Source organism: Asparagus officinalis, chromosome 3 (genome assembly GCF_001876935.1).
Source record: "Asparagus officinalis chromosome 3, Aspof.V1, whole genome shotgun sequence".
NCBI classification, from domain to species: Eukaryota; Viridiplantae; Streptophyta; class Magnoliopsida; order Asparagales; family Asparagaceae; genus Asparagus; species Asparagus officinalis.
Window position 1 is genome coordinate 60,025,580 of NC_033796.1, and position 9,056 is coordinate 60,034,635.

Below are 9,056 nucleotides of genomic sequence, written 5' to 3' on the forward strand. Positions count from 1 at the left end.
ATTCTAGGATCAAAAAGTGAGTTTTTTTGGGTTTTAGAATTCCATAAAACTTATTTGTTTCAAAACAAATTTTAGAATATCAAATCCCCAAATAATAAAAAAGTATTATATTTAAGGATTTGTGAAATCCTCTTTTTTGGGTGGGATGTGGGGTGGATTTTAAAAGTGTTAGACAAATTAAGGATTTCAAATCCTAAAAAGTTTGAAACAAACAAAAATATTACAAATTGTAGTATCTCAAATCCCAAAATATTAATGAAACAAACAACATTTTAGAAATCTCAACATATAACAAAACACCTATGGATTTCAAATCCCATGGTGAAATCCATATCCTAAAATTATAGGATTTGAAACAAACACTCCCTTATAGAATTGGTCCAATTCCTAATACCATGTTTGGTTCAAGAAGAATCTTTTTCTTGGGATCGTTACTGTAGCAATGGCTATCTCAATTTACATTTAAAAATCACTGTAGCAACGGATTTAAGCCCCCAAAATCAGATTTCAAGCAGCAAACACTGTAGCAACGGCTATTTCTAGATCTAAAAACTCAGATTTCAATATTCTTAGGCAAATCACTGTAGCAACGGCTATTTCAGGGCCATGGTGGCTATAAATTCACCTTGAGGCCTCACAAATAATCCCATCATTTTCATTTTTCAGCAATAATAAAATTCTCAAGCTCTTCAAATTGCTGCCCCGACATCAAGGATGATATCAGAAGAGTGCTGGCAGAATTATGAAGTTTATTGCGACTGCAAATGATATCAGAAGAGTGCTGGCAGAATTATGAAGTTTATTGCGACTGCAATCTCCGAACACCGATGAAAGTGTGCAAGAATGGTAAAAATAAGGGTAGGTGTTATTGGGGGTGTGCAAAATTCCCAAATAAAGAATACAATTTTTTCGAATGGGCTGAAGAAAGAGGAGAGTCATCAAGCACCCAAGGAAGCCAATATGTTAAAGAAAATAGGTACGGAGATAAATATATTTTGCAATCAAAGAAGCTGAAGAAAGAATTGAGACTTGTCGGAGATAAATATATTTTGCAATCAAAGAAGCTGAAGAAAGAATTGAGACTTGTCGAAAATCAACTACTAGCTTGGAAAATTTCTGCAATTTTCTTAGCAATTTTTTGTGTTATTTTAATTATTACAAACTTCATGTCATGTACTTGTAATTGCAAAAACTATTGAGGATGTAATGAAAACTGTTGTTTGAATTGGGTACAAATTCTAATTGATATTGTATGGCTCAGTAATAGATCAACTTGTCATCATTGATTGCCCCACCTATAACTTACATGTTTATTACAGATTGCATTATAAGGATGAATTGCCTCACCTAGACATTGTCAATTCAATGTAGGCTGCAATCTCATCCCCTTTTTGCCTCATCTGGATATAATAAACGATGTAAGTTAGATTGCATTCTCAATAAACGCTAATCATCATCATTGCCATATATCAAGTGCAAGGAGCTGCACAAGCTCAAAACTAAACAGCAAGTAACCCATAGGCTCGGAAAAACAAAACAGCAGCATGGTGAGAATGTATGATGGGGAAAAACAAGCAACAAACCCCAGCTCCTGCAAGCACAAACCCAGCAACAAAACAGCAACAAACCCAGCAGCAGCAGGAGCTGCAAAACTGAGGAAAAATAGGCACAAACCCCAGTTAGCAAGGAGCTACACAAGCTCAGAACGAAACAGCAACAAACCCCAGCTGCAAGGAGCTACACAAGCTCAAAAACAAAACAATAACAACCCCAGCAGCAAGGAGCTACACAAGCTCCAAGAACAAAACAGCAGCAAACCCAGCAGACAGGGGGTAAACAAGCAACAAACCCCAGCTCCTGCAAGCACAAACCCAGCAACAAAACAGCAACAAACCCAGCAGCAGCAGGAGCTGCAAAACTGAGGAAAAACAGGCATAACCCCCATCTAGCAAGGAGCTACACAAGCTCCAAGAACAAAACAGCAGCAAACCCAGCAGACAGGGGGTAAACAAGCAACAAACCCCAGCTCCTGCAAGCACAAACTCAGCAACAAAACAGCAACAAACCCAGCAGCAGCAGGAGCTGCAAAACTGAGGAAAAACAGGCACAAACCCCAGCTAGCAAGGAGCTACACAAGCTCAAAAACAAAACAACAACAACCCCATTAGCAAGGAGCTACACAAGCTCTAAACAAAACATCAGCAACCCCAGCAGCAAGGAGCTACACAAGCTCCAAAAAAGCAGCAACTAACCCAGCTAGCAAGGAGCTACACAAGCTCCAAAAAACAGCCACAAATCCAAACTCAAGGAGCCACACAAACCCAAGAACAAAACAGTAACAAACCTGATGGCAAAAAAAACCCAAAGACAAAGAGCTAATAAAGCAAAGGAGCAACATTAAGAGCTCATTGGTCATGCCTATCCATACTTACCTGCACCAAAAGTTAAAAAGTACCAATTCATTAATTACATGACGTCATAGCGTTTTCATAACAAGAAGTATTGCAACATTAATAGTTTGCAAATAACAAAATGATATATGCGCAACAACATATACGTGTGCACAACAAAATGCTCCATCAACATGTAATCCAAACCGCACAAATTAGTTAATAGACCAACCTTGGTCATTAATCAGGTTGGTAATGTACCTCTGCTGACCTTCCTTTCCTTTTATGAAAAACCTTCTAGCTTCACGTTCATTGTCATATAAGTGATCTAAAATCCTATCTAGGAATTCCTCAGAGTATTCATTCCTATGTTCCTTCAACGCTGTAGCCAATTGCTCAGTCCAATGAACAATGTGTTGATTTCTTATGGACTGAGACATTGAGTCAACAAAGGCACATAACATTTTCTCTTCACGATTTGATTTTTTAGGTTTCTTGTTAGAAGATGAATTCATGTTGTCTTTACTCTTAGACTTACATCTAGTTAGTTGTTGTTGGTTACAAGCATCAGATTGTGGTGTAGTTCCACTCTCCTCTGGAATTTCACTATCATTTTCATGAATAGGTATGGACCTACTAGACCCAATGTTAGCATACACAGGCCTAACAAATTCACCCTTAGCTTGGTCATCACCCATGATAGTTTGTAAATTTTTGAAGTGAGGTAGGGGTTTGTTTATGTACGCTTTGAACTTAGATTTGGATTTGTCCTGCAACAACAAATAATCATAAGTTGTGAACCAAATGTATTAATTACTAACAATAATGTAGATGCTGAATGTTATACCTGAGACCACGATTTCAAGGTTTCGTCATCCAGTGTAATCATTTTATTTATTTCATCCCACCCAGCTCCACTTATATCAAGGCAAGCCTTCATGTCATTGAATTTGTTTCTCAAGCATTTCAAGTGGTTAATGACATGTATATGAGTGAAATCAGTCCTAAATTGCATGTTGATTTTCATCGCTGCCATTTTATAAGCTTCTGCCTTGAAGTTATTATCTGGCTTTAGCCCATCTAATGCTAATTCTGCAAGATAAGGAATGAGAACGTCATCGTGCTCTGGAAGCCAAAACTTATTAGCCACACCTCTTGAGTTTAACCTTGCCCCCAGTCCCGATTTCTTATGAGCTAATTTTTTCCCTTTTTTTATTGGTGACGTGTGCTCCTCACCATCAACATCATGAATAACCTTCTCTGCTGAATCCCCAGTGTTTGGTGAAAATTGATTAGGTCCACTACTTTGAGAACTAGCTGTGGGAAATAGCAAACCTTATGGGTTGCGTAACATGCTCACGTATGACATTGGTTGCTGTGTCATTCCACCATAATTAGCATCATATAATGAGAATGGTTGTGTCATTCCACCATAATTAGCATCATATAATGAGAATGGTGAGAATGTATGATGGGGTGAAGAGAAAGGTTGTGGTTGAACAGATAATGAGAATGGTGAGAATGTATGATGGGGTGAAGAGAAAGGTTGTGGTTGAACAGGCGTGAAGTTCAAGTTTATGTTAGCAACTGGATTTGGCGGAGCATTAGAATGAGAAGGCAGGGGCTGCTTATCTGCCTGATTGTTAACCATACCTAAGCGGAGCATTAGAATGAGAAGGCAGGGGCTGCTTATCTGCCTGATTGTTAACCATACCTAATATATATTGAACAAGTAGACATTATTATTATTAACCATACCTAATATATATTGAACAAGTAGACATTATTATTAAAGAAAGCAAAATCAATATATAATACGTATGCATTTAGCAATTTGCGTTAGAAAAGGAATATACAAAACGCCTACATGTATAGAAACAACATGAAAAGGTCGAAGATGATAATCGTAGTAATGTTTAGTACATGCTAGAAACAACATGAAAAGGTCGAAGATGATAATCGTAGTAATGTTTAGTACATGCTAAGAAACATTAAAATGGATAGTTGCGAACAGTAAGAAAATAATACAAGTTATTACATCGAGATAGAATAAACATCACATTAAGCTAAACCACTTTCCATTGTGTTACTACCATTATACTTTGCACAATAATCCACCCACATCGCCCAAGCAATTTGATCTCGTAGCTCCTTCCATTCATTTCTTGAATCTCGATCCTCTCTCTGTGTCCTAGTTTGAGTATAATCCACCACACTTGAGTCATCTTCATTTGTCACTTCCCCATTATCTTCATCAATGTCTATATTTTCATTTAAAATATCATCATCTGGATCTTCTATAGCAATGAAATTGTGTAACACGGTACACGCTAGTACAATGTCCACTTGAGTGGGAAATGGATAATTTGGCTTCGCCGATAGTATTTTAAACCGGTTCTTCAATATACCAAATGTGCATTCAATTTTTGATCTTAAACTTGAATGCCTTAAATTAAACAACTCTTTTCTATTCTTTGGTGTCCTACCGGTGTGCTCTTTTAAATGATATCGTACACCGCGATATGGGGATATGAAGCCTGGCATTGTGGTGTATCCCGCGTCACATAGGTAATATTTACCTACATTACAATTAAACAATATCTTCATATCACACTATTAACAAGTATTTAATTTTTTCTTAATTGTGAACAAGTAAGAATTAATACCATCATAAACTCAAAGCCCGTAAGGCTGTGGTCTTGACAAAGCATCTTGTAATATCCTATAGTCATTTGCTGCTCCCTCCCACCCAGCTAGGACATAGGTGAATAGTTTATTAGGGGTGCATGCTGCTAGGACATTTTGTGTCACACCTTTTCTCCCTCTAAAACGGGCAACTAGGTTACTGGGTAATACTGCGTCAACGTGTGTGCCATCTATCATACCAATGCAATCCTATAAAAAAATATAAGTTATAATATATTCAATAAAATACATATTCACTTTAAAACAGATGTTGAGGTGTATGTATTATTTTTACCTTGAAGTAAGGAAAATAATTTGGGTTGTTTGCAATCTCTGCAGGAACTTCATTTGGAGCTTGCTTCATATAGCGATCACGTAACCCATTCATTGCTTGTAGGACTTTATTGAAATACCTACTCACTGTTTCTCCCGATCTTATGAACTCAGTCCTTATTATTCTATTTTTAGTTTTATGCCCCACTATACTTAGGAACATAGCAAGCTGTTCTTCGATTTGAACATGTCTGGAATCCTCTAATAAACCATTTTCTTTCATTACTGCAGCAAGTTTAAAAAAGGCACTCGGTCTCATTCTAATGTAAGACCGACAACAATCACTATAGCCTTCCAATACACGTTTGAAGTGAGCTTCTCTGCAATAAATTTTTTGGATTTTTTCCTCCTTCGTACAAGATGAAATTCTCTTGCGCTTAGCACGCATTCTCAAAATACATGTTATTATTATGACCACCGTAGACACAGCTGTATTAGCACACATCCTCTTCAATTGTTCTTCATCTATGTTATCTAGGGCTGAGCATATTCGGTTCGGATCGGTTTTAAGCTCAATCCGCATCCAATCCGAATTTTCCGAATTCTCAAAACTCTCATCCAGATCCAGAATTTCCCCCCTTCATCCGAATATTCGGCCCAACCGAAATTCGGATCGGTTCGGATCGGTTTCGGTTTTGGGCCGAATTAATTCCATTTCATAAAAATCTGCCCACACCTGAGATCATTGCCTATTAATTTCTGATGAAGTATCATTATTTGTCCATTTTGTCTAGTGAAATGAGCGCAAACTATATCAACAAGAAAAATGGAGTTGGAGGAAAGAAATCTTATATACATCTTGCACAAAGAAGAATTTCTCAAAAAAGAAATACAGATACTACCAATAATTCTTGGTACCGAAGCAGCTTAAGCACTTTTCAACAGAGGCATATTCAAATGAAAAAGACAGATGGACTGGACGCACACTCAACTGCCCACTTCAAATGAATAACAAACTCCTTCGAGTTTGTCATTTGAATATGCCACATATAACTTAATCAATTAAACAAAATTCGGTTCGGTTTTTTTCGGGCGGTTCAGGGGTTCAAACCAGATCCAGACCGGTTTAATTCGGTTCGGGCGGTTTAGAGTCTTCTTCTCATCCATTTAATCCGGTTCGGTTAACCGGCCCACTTTTTCGGGCGGTTTTTTCGGTTGAACCGGTTTTTTTCGGTTTTTGCCCACCCCTAATATTATCCATCTAAATCCATTGTAAAATTAGCATATATTTACAACTTAACAGTAATATTGTTTGGAAACTAAAGATAATTAAATAACTAATAAAAATATTAAAATCGTAAAACCATATATCTACATATCCACAAATATATATAAAGTAGTGAAACAACTATTTCATATTTTGCACCCTAAGCATGCACGCTGATCAAACAAATATAATTAAGGTTTTCATTCCATGGTTTAGTCATTTGAAGGACTACAACAACAACAAGCCCAGAGAACCAAAGCTCACTAATCAACTATATACCAAAACGCCACTGACAAATAGATGACAAGCAGTTACGAATGAAACCCTACTAACAAATAATTCTAATAAAATCAGTAATAAACTATATACCAAATGAAACAACCACCGAACAATACCCTTGTTTCAATAATTAAACATATACCAAATTCAATAATTCCACTAGCAATGTTAATTTAATCAGAGCAAGCACAATTAAATAATCACATTAAAAGGGTTAAATTGATTTATACCTGCAGATGCCAAGCTGTTGCGAAGGGAATAATTCAAAAATTGATGTCGTTACCAACAAACCCCACCGAACGGAACAACCAGCAAACCGAAGAACCCAACAACAATATCAAAGATCAGCGGGAGAAGAACAGCCAGCAAACCCAGAAATTGATGTCGTTACCAACAAACCCCACCAACAAAGATCAAAATCGAAGAACAGCGGACAGCGGGAGAAGCCGAGCCCAAAATCTAGGGCAAATCCACAAACGATCAGCGGGAGAAGAACAGCCAGCAAACCCAGAAATTGATGTCGTTACCAACAAACCCAACCAACCAAGAACAATATCGAAGAACAGCGGATCGCGGGAGAAGCCGAGCCCAAAATCTAGGGCAAATTCACAAACCGAAACCCAAATAATATCGAAGAACAACGGGAGAGGAGGCGCGAAGAACTTGGGAGAGGCGAGAGAAGAAATGCCCAGTTACGATTCCAGAGCTAGGGTTCGAAATCGAGAGGATTAGGAATCAGAAAACGAAAACCCCAGAACGATGTCAGAATTCTCGCCCAAATCCTCCCCCCCGATTTGGGTTTCTTGAAAAAACGCAAACTGTAGCAACTTTAAGGATTTCGTAATTCATAAATTTTTCCCCAGCCAAACTCTAGATTAGGATCCACAAAGATTTTATAAATTACACTTTTGCCACTGTCAGACCCCAAATACTAATCCTTTTCTATAAAAGGGTGAAACAAACAGCCCCATAGAGTACCTCCCAGTCCTCATTAATAGTTTCAACTCTTACTGCAACTTAGAGCGACAAGATCATTTGAAAGCTTGTTATCTTCTATTTGATTTAGCATAATTTTTTTTAACACTATTTCTCAAAATGTCACGAGACGTCATTTCTTTTTTCTCATAATTTGGTTCCAAAGCTCAATTTTGTAATAAAAGATTGGTGCACGTATAAAAAATCGGTGCACGTAGATGAGGATCTCTACCTCTACCACTTTTTTGGATCAATGAATTTCTATTTTTAACAGTCGAATCAAACAACGGATTCACAGGAGATATTTTCATTCATATTTTTAGATTGCTGGATTGCACTTAAATATCCTATAGTTTCCCCCAGTTTGCACTTATATACACTCACTTCTTATTGGTAGTAGTTGTACACCCTAAAATTTTGAAATTTGCACTTATATATATATCCTAAGTTGTGAATTTCTTCACGAAAATTCTCATGTAACACTCGTATGTTAGTTTTAGAATATTTTAAATATTAGTTTTATCAAATTTTACTAGTAAATCTATCAAATTTTTATTTTAAAAAAAGAACTAGGTTAAGTTTATAGATTATGGTAGTTTTAACAAAAATTATGGCTTAAAATGTTTTGAAAATGCCTTCTTTTTGTGCAAATTTAAAAAACATCCAAGGTGTGAGAGAATTAAAAAAATTAAGGCTTAAAATTTTTTGGGGCGAAATTTCCGCATTTGCATAGCTGATATTTAAGTGCAAAGTTTGAAAAAAATTAAAGTATACAAGTGCTATCAAATAATAATAAATTTCATAGAAATGTTTTGTAAATCATGAGAGAAAAAATACTTTTCACACAGATAATAATTTTACCTTATTAGCTTCAAAACAACCAAGCATGGATCAAGCAAATAATCATGATTTGTGGCGGCAATAAAACCGAAAATGGGCCAGCCTAAGGTGGCCCAATTAAAAGCGTTGCTTTTGTAGTTACACACGGAAGGGCTTGTCGGACATTTGTGAGTAATTGAGTCAGAATCTACAAATGAGTGTCTCGGTGTTTGGGCTTTCCTGTTCCTAATTCAGTTGAGGGTCATGTCAACATTTGATATGCCAACTGATCCACACATATTGGCATCTGTCATTCAAGAAGCAAGTCCAGACATGTTCAGCTTGGAAAAGAAAAGAAAAAGAAAAAA